Source organism: Dromiciops gliroides, chromosome 3, assembly GCF_019393635.1.
Source record: "Dromiciops gliroides isolate mDroGli1 chromosome 3, mDroGli1.pri, whole genome shotgun sequence".
NCBI classification, from domain to species: domain Eukaryota; kingdom Metazoa; phylum Chordata; class Mammalia; order Microbiotheria; family Microbiotheriidae; genus Dromiciops; species Dromiciops gliroides.
In genome coordinates, this window is record NC_057863.1 from 657,935,348 (window position 1) to 657,950,198 (window position 14,851).

At 49.2% G+C, this 14,851-nt stretch overlaps 1 pseudogene; it reads left to right on the forward strand.

Moving 5' to 3' along the window:
* The first annotated feature begins 3,394 nt into the window (after nucleotides 1–3,394).
* On the forward strand, nucleotides 3,395–7,481 carry LOC122748354 (annotated as a pseudogene).
* Nucleotides 7,482–14,851: the final 7,370 nt, after the last annotated feature.

A 14,851-nucleotide genomic window follows, 5' to 3' on the forward strand; every position in this document is an offset into this window, starting at 1 on the left:
GCAAAACGAACCAGATCAGAGACAGACAGAAAAAAATATAATATTGATTTAATATTTTGTCCCAAAAAGAAATATATAACACATGATGGTGTGGATTCTCCCCTCCCCAGAGGGAAGCTCAAAGCTCCCCTTCTTTCTAAGGGTTTTCAAGGTTTCTTGGCTCACAGGTAGCAGAATAACTTCATTGGCATGATACAGATCAACCCATTACAAATGTAAATCAGTTAAATGATACAAATCAGTTTAACACCTTAACTTAAAGCAGATGCTAAATAGGAGGGGTTTTATCAGAGACAAGGAGGTCTCTCTTCCTGGGGAAGAAGATAGTGAATGGGAATTTCAAAGGGATATTTGAGTTTGTTTATTCTCTTGGGGAAAGTAAATAGGGCTTGTCCGGTTTCACTTTGAAGTCTTTGAGCAAAGGGCATTCTGTTCCTATTAATCCAGGGTCTCATAAAATCCATTTGGATAGTCAGGTACCTCCATCAAATCCAGGTGATCCATATATTCATATTAACACTCCTCTCAGAATGTGTAGACCCTGCTTCTTAAGGGACACAAGGACACCTTTGCCCCATTATGGTTTCTGAGACAATCACAGTCAACCTTCCTTTGGGAATGTAAATAAATTGAAATTTTTCCTTCGACTGTGGATGTGTAACTGAATGTTGGGGTCCCAAAATATCTGTCAGTACCTATTGTATAAACCTACATACCCTTGGTTGTGTAAAATTTTCTCTGGTGAAAAGGGGTCACTAGTGGGAAAAGTTTAAGATGCCCTGTGTTAGAGAACACATCCCTGCATAGACGCCTACACCTGGGTATAGCTTAGATCAGTGTGTGGTCATCTGCCTAAAAATGTCTGGAGACAGGAGGGTCCCACTCTTGGCTCTCTTACTCTCCAATGCTATTACACACTTCTCTTACCCTTGGCTCACTCTCTCCACTCCCCCCCCCCCCCCCAACACACACTTCCTGGGACTCCATGCTGGGTATATAACTAGTGGGGAAGTTATTCAGAGACTCAAATTAGTTATAAATGCTTACTGCCCAAACTGGTGTAATGGCCTCTAATTTATAAGTAGTGATACATATAAACCCCAGCCTAGTTCTCCAATAATTTAGGCAGAAGTGGGCTAGTCTCCCAAATACTTCAAAGGACACAGCATCATTCAATTCCATTGGGTGACATGATTTGAAGGTGGTCCACATTAATGAACTCTACAGATGACATCAAAGAAAAGACCCTCACTCAAGTTGCTGAAGGCAAAGTTCATTATCTAGGCCATGTTTAATCCTATCAGTCCTGCACTGAGCTGGACAAATGAGTCTATCTCCATTTCCTTTGTTCCCTTGGGCCTGTCCCAAATAGAATTTGCTGAGGTTTCTCAGGAACTGGACTTTCTGGAGTTGGGGGAGAAAACACTGAGAAACTGATTTCTGGGTCCCCCCAGGAAACTAGGTATAAACTAATATCTCACACCACATACTAAAATAAGGTCAAAATGGGTATAGGATTTAGACATAAAGAGTGATGATAAAGTAGGGATGGATTTAATTGATCAAATTGATCGTGAGGCTTCCCAAAAGAATTACAAGACTCAGTGACTTAGTTTGCTAAATTTTGTACAGTAACTTCCTCGTGAGCAGGGACTGTCCTTTTTGCTTAGCAGAGTGCCTGGCACAGAGTCGTGCTCAATAAACACTTGTTGGCTGGTTGATTTGGGGAAATCAGAGGGTCTTAGAACTGGGAAGGTGCTCTGACCTCCTGTCCATTGTACAGAAGGAGAAATCAAGGTGCAGAGAAGGGCAAGGACTGGGACAAACCTCACCCTGGGCTCTCCAGCCTCCCCTGCCAAGAAACCCAACCCACTGCCAAGGATGAAGTGCAAACCACAAAGAGGAAGGAGTTTTCCCCTCTCCCCAGCAGGGGCAGGGGATTGGGTAGCTTGGAGCAGGACCAGCCCTGACCACCCACCATCATCTTATCTCACTTCTCTTTAGAGTGAAAACACAATCTAATCTAGGTGAATTCCAGCCCTAAAGCACGAAGCTTAAGTCTCTTGGGATTTTCACTCATATCACATGACTCCAGAGGGGGTTTGATGAAGCCTATGACCACCTGCTGGTAGAGAAGTGGTGAACAGTGGGTAGAGAAAAAGAAAAGACATGCATCTGGTGCACACAGTCACTTTGTGGGTTGGTTTGGCTCAACTTGACTTACTTGCTACAAAGTTGTTTTTCTTTTTCTAGATTTTTAAATTGGGAGGGGAGTTTGAAAAGACAGGGGAGATTTAGGGATAGTCACACATCAGTACTTCAGTAGTGATGGTGAAAAAAGAGTCCATTGTTTAAAACATACAGAAAAGAAGTAAAAGGAGATCAGAAGGAAGAAGAGGCAAGCAGGTCTTTTTCGAAGAGAAATATGTTGAATTTATGGCACTTTTTTTTTTTTAAAGCAAACCATGAAATGGAGATTCACAGTTTCAAAGAGAAGCCCCTTTTTTGATTCTGCTATGAGTATACAAATGCTCTCTTTTGGTGTTTAAATTCAAAATAAATACAATTAAGGTATCAAAACCACATTAAAACTTTATTAATTTGAAGTATGTCTGTGAGTACAACAACAAAATTGTGATGGATGAGCAGCCCCCACCCCAGAGGGGCTGGTCCTCCCTCACCCCCCCCCCACGCCATTAGAGAAGCAGTAACCCTGTCCTGGGGACCTGAGCTGCCAGTCTGAGGACAAGTAGGGAGGGAAGGGCCCAGAGTCTCTTCTATAGAAGGCAGAGGGCAAGGCAGTGCTGAGGAGGGGCTGGGGCTGGCAAGGCTACTTGGGAACTGCAGAACAGACCATCCAGGGCCCTAAGGCAGCCCCCTAGCCCCTTCTGTGCTTGGCCTTTAATCCTGTCACTTCCAGGACACAGGAACCCCTGTCTGCTTGGTTAGGGATTGAGCCTGTTGGGAAGAGGCAGGGCTGGGGGCAGGGTTCAGGTTGAGGGCAGGGTCTGGTCTGGGGACCAGGGTCAGACTCAGAGACCCCTGGGGGGTTCTAAGTGGGGGCAGGGGTTGTGAGACTGACACATACCTAAGGATCTCTCCTGGATTATGGGGCCTGAATTATCATCATGAAAGGAAGAATTGTTCACTTGTTCGGACACTAGATGACTCTCCAAGCTCCCCCTTAGACACACACACACACACACACACACACACACACACACACACACACACACACACACACACTTCATGGGCCAAACAATGAAGCAACAACCACAGAGAGGAAGAAGTGAGCCTGCTCAGAGTTTGGGAAGCCCAGTACAGAGCCTGCCCTGGGCACGTCCGGTGCCTCAGTCTGTGTCCTGCTCAGACATCAGGCCCCTCTCCCACCACCATGACCCCCACCCTCTCTGTGCTGCTGTGCCTTGGCAAGTCCTGAGAAGCCCCAACACTGCACCATCCAGGCCCACCCACCCCCATGTCCATTTTCTTGAGGGAGACACTCCTCCGGAGCAGGGCAGTGACAAGTCTGAGGTCACCCAGCAGGGAAGGCAGGGAGGGGGAGAAGCTGCAACTCTTAGAGGGGTCTTCTGGGTGCAGCCCCTGTCACTCACACCAGCCCTAAGCCAAGGCTCTGGGCCCCCTGTCTCCTTCCCCTGGGGGTGCTGGGTGGGGAGCTGTGAGTAATCAGGGTCCTATTTCTCAGGGCTGTGTCTGGGCCTCAGAATAAGGACACAAGCAGGTGAGTCCTTACCCCCCACTCACCCTGCCCAGGGCAGAGAGCTGCCCCCAAAAGAGAGAGGGGGGAGGTCAGGGCTAGACTGACAGGGATGAAAGGGAGAGAGCCCAGGATGGGGGAGGGGCTCACAGAAGGGGGATCCCCTGGCACTGACAGCTCTCCTTCCTTTCCAGACCCTCCCTCAGGGCAGACAAGGGTTCTTTGGTGCCCTGGGGGAGAAGTGTGACCCTCAGGTGCAGGGGGGAACAGGGGGCTGATTTTTACCATTTGAAGATAAAGGAAGGATCTGGAACAAAAAAGATCATGGAGGTGAAATCAGATGAAACTGAGGTGGAGTTTCCAATCCCATCTTCAACACCTTATAATGCAGGGACCTTCTACTGCATATACAGACACTCATCCCTTTGGTCAGAGCTCAGTGACCCCCTGCAGCTGGTGGTAACAGGTGAGGACCCCCCAGCCCCAGGCCCCTCAGGCAGGGCTGGCTCAGGGTCCCAGCAGCCCTTAAGCTCCTCCCCAGCCCAGCCTGGCCCCAAGCATCCTCTGGCCCTGCCCTGCCTGTCCTCTCCCCTGTCTCTGCCTCTGTTCTTCCTCTGGGCCTGGAGGTGGGGGAAGGGAATCAGCATTTATATAACACCTACTATGCGCTGAGCACCTGACACTTATTATCTCATTTGATCCTCACAACAACTGCCAGGGAGGGGCCTTTATGATGCCCCTTTTACAGTTGAGGAAACTGAGGCCAACAGAGAGGAAGTGACTTGCCCAGGATCACAGAGCAGGGAAGTGTTTGATCTGAGGTCAGCTCTTCCTGACTCCAGACCCAGGGATCTGGCCTCTGCACCACCAGCTGCCTCAGTCTCAGAGTGGAGGCAGGAGGCTCAGCTTGGGTCTCAGGAGACCAGACAGAGCTGGGGGCTCCCTGGGGAGGGGGCACAGAGCTGATGGGACATCTCCCCCTCCCAGCCCTGAGCCTCCCAAAGCAAAGAGAGGGGCTGGAGGGTGAACCTGCTGCTGCTCTGTGTCCTCCCCCAGCTCAGGCCTAGGCACAAGGAGGGGAAGTGGTGTCTCCTCTTAGCATCTACAGGGGTCTCTCTACAGCAAGGTTTAGGACACCAGGAAGGAAGTGAAGCAGGAATCACCACCAAGCCTCTTCCTCTCCTTCCCACACCTGCCCAGGGACCAGCCCAGGGGCCATGACGAGAGCCAGGATGGACTTTAGGGAGCTAATTACTGCCCCAAAGTGCAGAGATGGCTCCTAAATATGGGCTCCCAGCCCCCAACCACTCCCCATTTGTTGATCTCTCCTCTCTGACTCTGGCTCACAGCTCTGTCTTCCTGTCTCTGGTTTTCTCTGCCCTCCTCAGATCCCACCTTCTTCTGCCTCTATTTCAGTCTCTCTTTCCCTCCCCCACTCACCAACACATTTTCCATTACCCCCAGAGCTGTCCAAGGTCCTTCCTCTACAAAAGAATCTGAGATTTCCATTCCTCCAGAGAGGAGCTAACCCTGCAACCCCAGGCAGGCCCAGGCCAGTCCTCCCACCAGCCACATCTGCCCCCTGCATTGCAACAGGTGGATTACACCCCTAACTCCAGACTCTCCTTCACACATCTGTACGACCCCCCCTCCCTCTCAGCCTTGGCCAGCTCCCAAGTGGCCTCAGGACACAATGTGACCCTCCTGTGTCAGTCACAGCCATGGTATGGCATGTATGCCCTGCACAAGGATGGAAAAAAGTTTGCCTACAGCTTGGCCGACCTCCATGGAAGGCGTTCTCTGGCCAATTTCCTCATCACTGCTGTGAACTCCACCCATGGAGGGACTTATCAATGCTACAGCTTCAACTATCACTCCCCCCCCCCCCAGTGCTCAGCCCCCAGTAACCCCTTGGTGTTCAGGGTCACAGGTGAGGGAGCCCCTGCTAACCCCATGCCTCCCATCCCACCTAAACTCCCTCTTTGGCCCCGGGGCACCCCACTGTCTTCACAGAATCCTACCCCAGAGACACCAGGGTCCAGGAGGGCTGGAGGAAGAGGGGGATCAGAGGGAGGGGGTGGAGAGTCTGGGTAATGGGTCAACCTCAGACAATGAACACAGTGAGGGGCTTCCCTGGCCCCTCTAGACTCCCTCACATTCTGCTGCCTCTCCAGTTGGGTTAGTTATATTTAGAGACAACATATCCACTAGGTCCCAGGAATGGGGTTCGAGGAGATCAGAGGGGGAGGAAAGAGGAGGCCAGAGCAGGCTTGAGGTGTGGCCAGCAGGGAGGGGGGAGGGGAAATCCCACCAAGCCCCTCACCCTCCTCTTCTCCCTGTTCCAGGCATCTCAAAAGATCCTCCCTTCCCCCAAACAGGGCTGTCTCCTCCCCTCACACTGGGGGCTCCCGAGTCCCAGTTCCTCACCCACCACCTCCATCTCCCACCTCCAGGCCTTTGTACCTGCTCTGTCCCTCGCCTGCAGTTCCCCCCCTTAATTTCTTGGTTCCTTCAAAACTCTCTCAGTCTCCCCTCTGGGAGGACATTTTCCTCCCCCTGCTGCCGTCCTTCCCCTCCTACCAGGGCCTGCCCTCAGACCTTGGACATCCCTGCCCATTTTCAGGTCTCCTCCCAAGTAGACAAGGAGCTCCCTGAGGGCAGGGACCCTTATGAACAGTAACCAGGAAATGCTTGTTGGTGCCAGTATTAATAGGAACCAGCACAGAGGGAGCCCTTTAAATGCTTTACAATTATATTCTCCTTGGATCTCACAACAGCCCTGGGAGGCAGCTGCTGTCATTAACCCCATTTTCCAGAGGAGAAAACTGAGCCTGAGAGAGTGAAGGGAACATGTCTGAGGTCTCACAGAGAAGAAGTGTCTGAGGGGGATCTGAACTCAGCTCTTCCTCACCTCAGGCTCCATGCTCTCTCCACTCCACCAAGCTATTGCCAACATTGCAGGAGATGAAGAACAAGAGGGAGGGGAGGAAGGGAGGGCAAAGGGAAGTCCCAGGAGAGAGACCTGGGGCTGCCTCAGGGCCCTGGGGAGGAAGCACTGAGGGGGAGGGGGAGGGGGAAGGAAACAGAGGAGTGGGGGACGGGGAGGCTGCCTCAGCCCCTCCCTCAGGTTTCTCTCCCTGGGCTCCAGCCCTCACCCCCAACCAGGCTCCCAGCCAGGGAGTGACAAGAACCTCCCAGCCCAGGGCCAGGGTCTAGGCTGGGCTCGGTCTGAGGAGCCTGGGGCTGGGAGCAGAGGAATCTGAGCCTACACTGTTGGGGGGCCTGAGATCAGGGAGGTCTTGTCCCTCTGCCTGTGACAGTCTTTCCCCCTCCCAGATGCTGCTCCCCAGGATATCACTGTGGGCAACCTGGTTCGCCTCAGCCTGGCTGGGCTGGTCCTCATCATCCTGGGGGTCCTGCTGGCTGAAGCCTGGCCTAGCCAGAGGAGACCAGTGAGGAGGAGATGCAGAATCCCAGGACAGAGGGAAGACACAGCTGGGGTTCACTGACTGTCAGCATCCCAAAGACTCATTGAGGCATCAGGTTCTGCCCAGCTCCAGACAGAGGGAGGCCCCTGCCTTCCCAGGGACATACTGCTGACCCAAGTTGATAATGGCCAGCCCTTCCCTGAGGAATCCCCCTATCCTCACTTCACTGCTGTGACCCCCCCCCCACACACTCTCACACTCTCACATTCTACTCCCCACCTTAGGCCCTTCCCACACTACCATCAGGGATGGTCATTGACAACATCTGTCACTAATGAAAGAAGAAAAACTATTTCCCCAGAATCCTGAAGCAGCTCAGGAGTCACAGACACCTGGAGGCTTTGTCATTTCCTAATTCAGTGGTCATTACTCTGTGTGTGTCTGTGTCTGTGAGTGTGTGCCTGTGTAACTTTAAAAGATGGTGGGAACAATCCACCTGTGCCTCCCTCCACCTGCCTTTGGCCATCATGGTTCTGGGGCCCGTGAGCCCACTCTCACCTGCCCCAGCCCCCACATCCTCTCCCAAATCAGACTCCAACCTCTCTTCATGTCCCTGAAAGAAAGGAAGGATTCAGAGAAGAAGCAAACAAAGGAGAAGCTGGCAGACTCTATCGGGTTCCCATACCAGCTTGTCACACTGAGGACTTTGGGGAATTTCTCTTTGGGTGAGAACTGCAACTCTTTCTTCTGATAACTTCTGACCTACCTCAGTCTCAGAGAGAGAAAGAACTCCTTCCTTCTGTTCTCTGCCATATATTCCCCCAGGGATACCTTCTCTGAGTTCTGTTTTGCTATAAACTCGGTTAAAGGGGTTTCTTTGCTATTGGCTATGTGTGTTCATTGTGTAACTGGTATCTGGTGGGAAGGGAGCCATGCCTCAGATAGAGATCTTGGGGCTCTCCTTCCCCACTGAGGGATGGAGATCAGGAGAGCTGGCATCTGGAAGTTGTGATGTTTAAAATCTATATTGTGGTCACCTTAAATTAGAAGCTTTAGCACCAGTCTTCTTAAAAACATGAACTGAGAAGATAAGAATTTTTTAAAATCTTCATTTCATCACTTTTTGTATCATCTGCCTAATTATCCTCATGCCATTATGAGACTCAATAATTATGGGGATTACCATAAAAGAATAGAGAACTGAAGGGAGATGAGCATTCCCACACTTGAGCGATATATATAGCCCATGCAGTATGCCAGGCTTAAAATAGGTGGATGGGATATACATCCATGCCACTGAACATATTGGAGGAAACTGAGTCAGGCTTAATCAGATGCATGGGATTGAGAGGTCCATGGCATCAGGCATATTGGAAGGGGAATAGAAGCCAGGTGTAGAATGAGATGGGTGGGATGAAAACTTCCAGCCATCTACATTATCTCATCTGAGACACCTCCAGGAACCTGTAGGTCCCTAGGTGCAATATTGTGGGGAAATGGAGCCAAAAGAAGCCAACCTCAGCTCTTGCCAATGGCCGTTCTTTCAGTCTTTCCCAAGTCAGTGCAGTACCTGGACTTCATACGTGACTCCCCTTATGTGAGAGTTCAATGCCTGCTCTTGATTCCTCTCATGAGTGAAGGCAATTAATATCTTAAATGGTAAGTTTGCATAATCCAAGTTTCATATGGATTTAAAATTTGAGGATAATAATGATCGCAAAAAATGTGAATTTTCTTTGACTCAGAATATAAATTACAATGTACAATGATTCCAAATAATATTTTTTTGTAAAAATAGTATTTCTAGAATTAATTTACACTTGTCATGGTAATCAATTTACCATTAAGGACTAGCCAGGTGTGATTACAATCTAGTTAACTTTGAAGTAGACTAATTAGCAGTCAATCACTCTCACTTGATACAATCAGTTTAGATTAATCTCCAGGTGGGTCTTTGAGTATCTGCTAAATCCCATCATTTTATCACAAAGTCATTTCCTCTAGACTAAAGTTTAAGGGCACACATAGATATGAAGCTAGCCCAGGTCCCCCATCTCTCTGCAGAGAGCAGAGTAGCCTCTGGCCCCAACCTCCTTCTTCTCCTCCTGGCAAGAATCAAAGTTTCACTTGGAAAAGTGAACTGGGAGAGAGGAGATGCTGAAGGTGTCTATATTTGCCTCCTATAAACCCCATCTAGAAAGATCTTGGTGGACATACAGAATCTCCTTTGGCAATAACAAAACCACCCAGCCCCCAGTCACTCATTAGGTCATTGTCCATACAAAGCATCCCCAGGGCTCTTTTCTCATCTGCCATCATGGCCCTAGCACCTGGTCCTTCTGCTTCCAATGTGTAAAATGGATTCCAGGATCTGTGAGCCCTAGGGAAAGCTGTGAGAGAGATGACATCATCAGGACCAAGGACCAGCCATCAATCCAGGATTGTCCATCCAAGATCACCAAGGTCCTAGGCAGATCCTACAGCAAGTTTAACTAAAATGTGTGCTATTGGAGGAACAATTCATTCAGGGGGAGAACCTGATGACTTGGCTCTTTGGCTGGAGAAGGGTGATGTCAAAGTTTGTAAGCACTTCTCATTGAAGAAATCTGATGGGACATTTGTCATAATCAATTAGGAAAACAACATGTGTATTGGTTCCTATTGTGCTTCCTTGACCTTGTTAAGTAAAACTGGAGGGAAAAAAAGGAGTTTAGGATTGAACCCCAGGGAGTAATCCCACAATTCCCTATCCTGATCCTCACCTCTGGCAGAGGAGAGAGGTTTATGTTTAGTTTCATGGTAAAGGTTGCAGAAAGTTTCAGAAAATCCCTTAGGGCACACTTTGCAGAGAAAAGGGGCACAGGCAGGCACATTCTTACCCCCACACTCCCTCTGCCCAGAGCAGACAGTTGCCCCCCAGAAGGAGGTGGGGGGGATATCTGGGCCGGACTGACAGGTTTTAAAGGGAAGGCACCCAGCATGGGGGGAGAGGCACACAAAAGAAGGATCCCTTGAAATTAACTGCTCTCACTCCCTTCCAGACACTCTCTCCAGACCCTCCCTCAGGGTAGAGAATGGCTCTTTAGTGCCTCAGGGGAGAACTGTAACCTTCAGATACCTTGGGTTGTGAGGGAGGCTGAGCTGATGGTTACCTTTTGAAAATAAAAGTGTCTGAAAGATCAAAGACCATAAATGTGAAATCCTCTGTAATTTAGGGCAAATATCACATCCCATCTGTGACAGTGAATGATGCAGGGGCATATCCCCACCTTTACAGACACTCATCAGGCTGGTGAGAGCCCAGAAACCTGCTGGAGCTGGTTGTGACAGCTGAGAGAGAAACCATCCCTCCAGCCCCAGGCCCCTCAGTCAGGTCTTCCTCAGGGTCACAAGAGCCCCTAAGCTCCTCCCCAGCCCAGCCTGCCCCAAGCATCCCACTGGCTCTCTTTCCCCTTCTCTCCCCTATTTCTGCCTCTGCTCTCTCTCTGGAGCTAGAGTTGGGGGAAAAGAAATCAGCATTTATATAGCACCTACTCTGTGCCAAGAACTTTACACTTATTATCTCATTTGATCTGCACAACAATCTGCCAAGTAAAATTCTATTATGATGCCCATTTTACAATTGAGGAAACTGAGACCAACAGAGAGGAAGTTGCTTGCCCCTGATCACAGCCAAGAAGGGTGTGATTTGAACTCAGGTCTTCCTGGCTCCAGACCCAGGGCTCTAGCCTCTGCACCACCAGCTGCCTCAGTGCAAAGAGGAGACTGGAGGCTCAGCTTGGGTCTCAGGAGACCAGTCAGAACTGGTGACTACCTGGGAAGGGGGCACAGAGCTGGTGGGGCAACTCCCCCTCCCAGCCCTGATCCTGCCAAAGCAAGGAGAGGGGGTGGAGGGTGGTCCTGCTGCTGCTCTGTGCCCTCCCTCAGCTCAGGCCTAGGCACAGGAGGGAAGAGATGTCTCCTCTGTGTATCCACAGGGGTCACTTTACAGCAAGATTTAGGAGATCAAGATGGAAGTAAGCAGGAATCACAATCAATCCTCTTCCTCTGCTTCCCACCCCTGTCCCAGTCCTGGATCTACAATGAGAGCCAGGTGTTATGGGCCCAGAGTACCCCGAAGTTCTCTGGGGTTCATCAAAGAACCTTCTCCTTGAGAAACTAATCCAAAGGACAGACATACGTAAAGAAATAAGTGGAACCAGCTCAGAATGAGCTAACTTCAAGACCTCCACCTTTCATTCTAGTCTGCCTCAATGCTGGGGAGATAAGTTTGGGTGTGGCTGCTGCCTTTGTGTCCTGAGGAGAGAGATGGCTTGAGATTTGCCACCACCCCTCACCCAATTCCTCCAGCCACCACCAGTGGAGGATGGTCCTCCCTCACTAAGGGAACTTTCCACAGTCAGATGGTCACCCCCATCAGTCCTCTATAAAAGTACCTGCCTGTCTCCTGCTCGAGGAGATTGGTATCTCAGAGCCACACCCTGTGCCATGCCTTTCTCCCCATGAGAAGTCCAAGGACTTCTTTCATGGTCTCTCTTTCCTTCCCTTTCCCTTCCTCAACCCCGAAATAAGCCATTATCTTATTCTAACCACTTTTGTGTACAGGAGGGTGTAATTCTTTAAAGAGGAATTCCTAAGGACCCCTAATCCTACCCCATCCCAAACCCCTATCCCCTACCCAAACCCCTACCCCATTTTCCCCATGACACAGGCTCTGCTTTGGGGAGCTAACTACCCTAAAGTGCATAGATAACTCTCAAATATGCCCCCTAACCCCAACCTCCGTGGAGAGACATTCTTTGACAAAGGACCAGAACTGGGTCTCCCAGCCCAGTACCGAGGAGGAAGCATCCATGTCCACATCTCTCTCTCTCTCTCTCTCTCTCTCTCTCTCTCTCTCTCTCTCTCTCTCTCTCACACACACACACACACACACACACACACACTGGCCCTATTTGTCTATCTCTTCTCTCTGTTTATTTCTATCTATATCTCTCCCACAATCCCACTTTTTTCTCTTTGTCTCTCTTCCTTCTTCCTTCTTTCTCACTTTCTCCATCTCTCCCCTCCCAACTCCCTCCCTGTCTTCTCTAGCTCTCTCCTCCTTCTCTCTCAAATTCTTTCTCCATCTCCACCAACTCTCTCCTCTCTGTGTCTCACTTTCTCTCCATCCTTCCCTCTATCTTTGTTCCCCCTACTCTGTTGCTTGTTGCCTCTCTCCCCCTCCACACACTCAGCCACCCATTTCCAAAGGGTTTGTTAGCATGGAAAGACATGTTTCAGAAAGGATGGGGAGTGTGCTGTGGGTGGGTTGCAATGAGTACCTCAAGGTCTATAGCTATACTCAAGGACTTGGCTTCCAAGGCCCTGAACTAACTAACCACAGAGTGTGTGTGTCTGTGTGTCTCATACATCTGAAGAGCAGAAGCATTTTAGGGGCCTAGAAAACTGGCCCCTCCATGATGTGATGGCTAAAAGCTGCAGGTATTTCAGGTTATCCCCCAAAGGATTGCTGTTAATTTGAATGTAAAGATCACATGGATTTGATGGAGATTCCTTATTATCCAAATGGAGTTTATAAAACCCTGGATTGATGGGGGCAAACTGCCTTTTGCTCAGACTTCATACTGAAACCAGACAGTCCCTATTTTCTTTCCCCAAGAGTATAAACAAATGGCAATGCCCTGTGAAATTTGTATCCACTGTCTTCTTTCCCAAGAAAGTGAGTAGATCTTATTGTTCCCCTGATCAAATATCTAGACCTCCTTCTCTTTGATAATACCCTTCCCGTCTCCACAGAATCTAACTGTAGCCTCTGCTTTAAGTTGAGCTCTTAAAATGATTTGTATTGTTTAACTGATTTACAATTGTAGTATTTGCTTTGGGTTGATTTGTTTCATGATAATGTAGTTATTCTGTAACCTGTAAACAAAGAAACCTTAGAAGAGGGGCACCTGGGTGATGCAGGGGATAAAGCACTGGCCCTGGATTCAGGAAGACGTGAGCTCAAATCTAGCTTCAGACACTTGACCCTTACTAACTGTGTGACACTGGGCAAGTCACTTAACACCAATTAATTCACTCAAATTTTTTTTTTAAAAAGGAAGTAATGGGAGGCAGCTAGATGGCCCAGTGGATAAAGCACTGGCTCTGAAGTCAGGAGGACCTGAGTTCAAAACTGGCCTCAGACACTTGACATTTCCTAGGTGTGGGATGCTGGGCAAGTCACTTAACCCTCATTGCCCCGCAAAAAATAAAACAAAAACCCACAAACACACAACTACAAAATATTTTTTAAAAAATAAAAGTAATTGGGGCAGCTAGGTGGCACAGTGGATAAAGCACCTGCCCTGAATTCAGAAGGACCTGAGTTCAGATCTGGCCTCAGACACTTGACACTTACTAGCTGTGTGACCCTGGGCAAGTCACTTAACCCACATTGCCCTGCAAAAACAAAAAATAAAAACAAAAAAATTAATAAATAAAAGTAATGGGGAGGTAGGTGGAAGGAGAAGCAAAAGACAACAGCATCATAGAAACCCAGTGAGGACAGACCATGCAGGGGGAAGGTTGGCCAACAGGGTCCAATGCAAGAGAGAGAGGTCAAGAAGGGTGAGGATCAAGAAAGGAGACTCGGTTGAGCACATAAGAAATAACTGACAACATTGGAGAGGACAGTTTCAATGGAGTGATAATGTCAGGAGCCACAGAGAAAGGAGGTGAAGATGAGGAGGAAGCCACAAGCACAAAAGACCTTTTCCAGCAGTGTAACTATGAAAGGAAGACAGCTGGAGGGGGAGGTTTGGATTTTTGTCAAGACTGAGAAAGAGTGGGACATGTTTGTAGGCAGGAGGGAAGGAACCAGGAGATATAGAGGGATGAATTCCTGGAGGGAGGGAATGACTGGGGGGAAATTGTCCAGAGGAGATGGAAGGGGGTGTGATATAAGACACATGTAGGGAGTTGGCCTCAGCAAGAAAAAAAGTCCTTCCCTATATAGGACACCAGAGGACAGAGCTGACAGTTCCTGACTGATTCCTAATGAAGAGGCTGGTGAACAGTGGTGTCAGGAGGGAACTCAGGAGGACTGACTCTTGTCAGAGGAGCCAGCTTTGTGACAGCCTGTACAGTAGAACAATCACCTACTCTCGGCCATCTGAGCAGGTCTTCTCACCTCTCTCTGTCCAGAAGGCAGACCAGAACTCAGCACAGTGAACCTCTCCTCTTGGGAAATGGAGAGGAGAGGGAAGCCTGTGGCTGTGAGCCATCACCTCCCCTCAGGAGCTGTCCATGGTGGCTCTAGGGGAAGGATGTACCTGGGAGTAGACAGGCCTGCCCTGTACTTGTCTGAGCCCAAGTGAAACCTAGCTGATCCTGTTACACTTCCCTAGGAAATATCCCTGTTACTAAAGCATTAAAATAAGACGAGTTCATTAATGGATTCTTCAGAGCTTGGGTTACATGTCTAGCCCAAAGCTGTCATGTTATTTCCCACAAGGGATGTGGCTCAGTTTCTGAGGAAAACTCCAAACTTGGACCTCTAGGTAAATGTTATAGACTAGGTTATGGAGTGGGGAAGCACCTGTATTCAGAAGGTCAAGAGGCAGTTATTAAGTGCCTGCTGTATCCTGCTGTAAACCTCACATGGTGTTGTCCTCTGGGGATCCAAAGAAAGGCAAAGGAATGGTGCCTTCCCTCAGAGAGC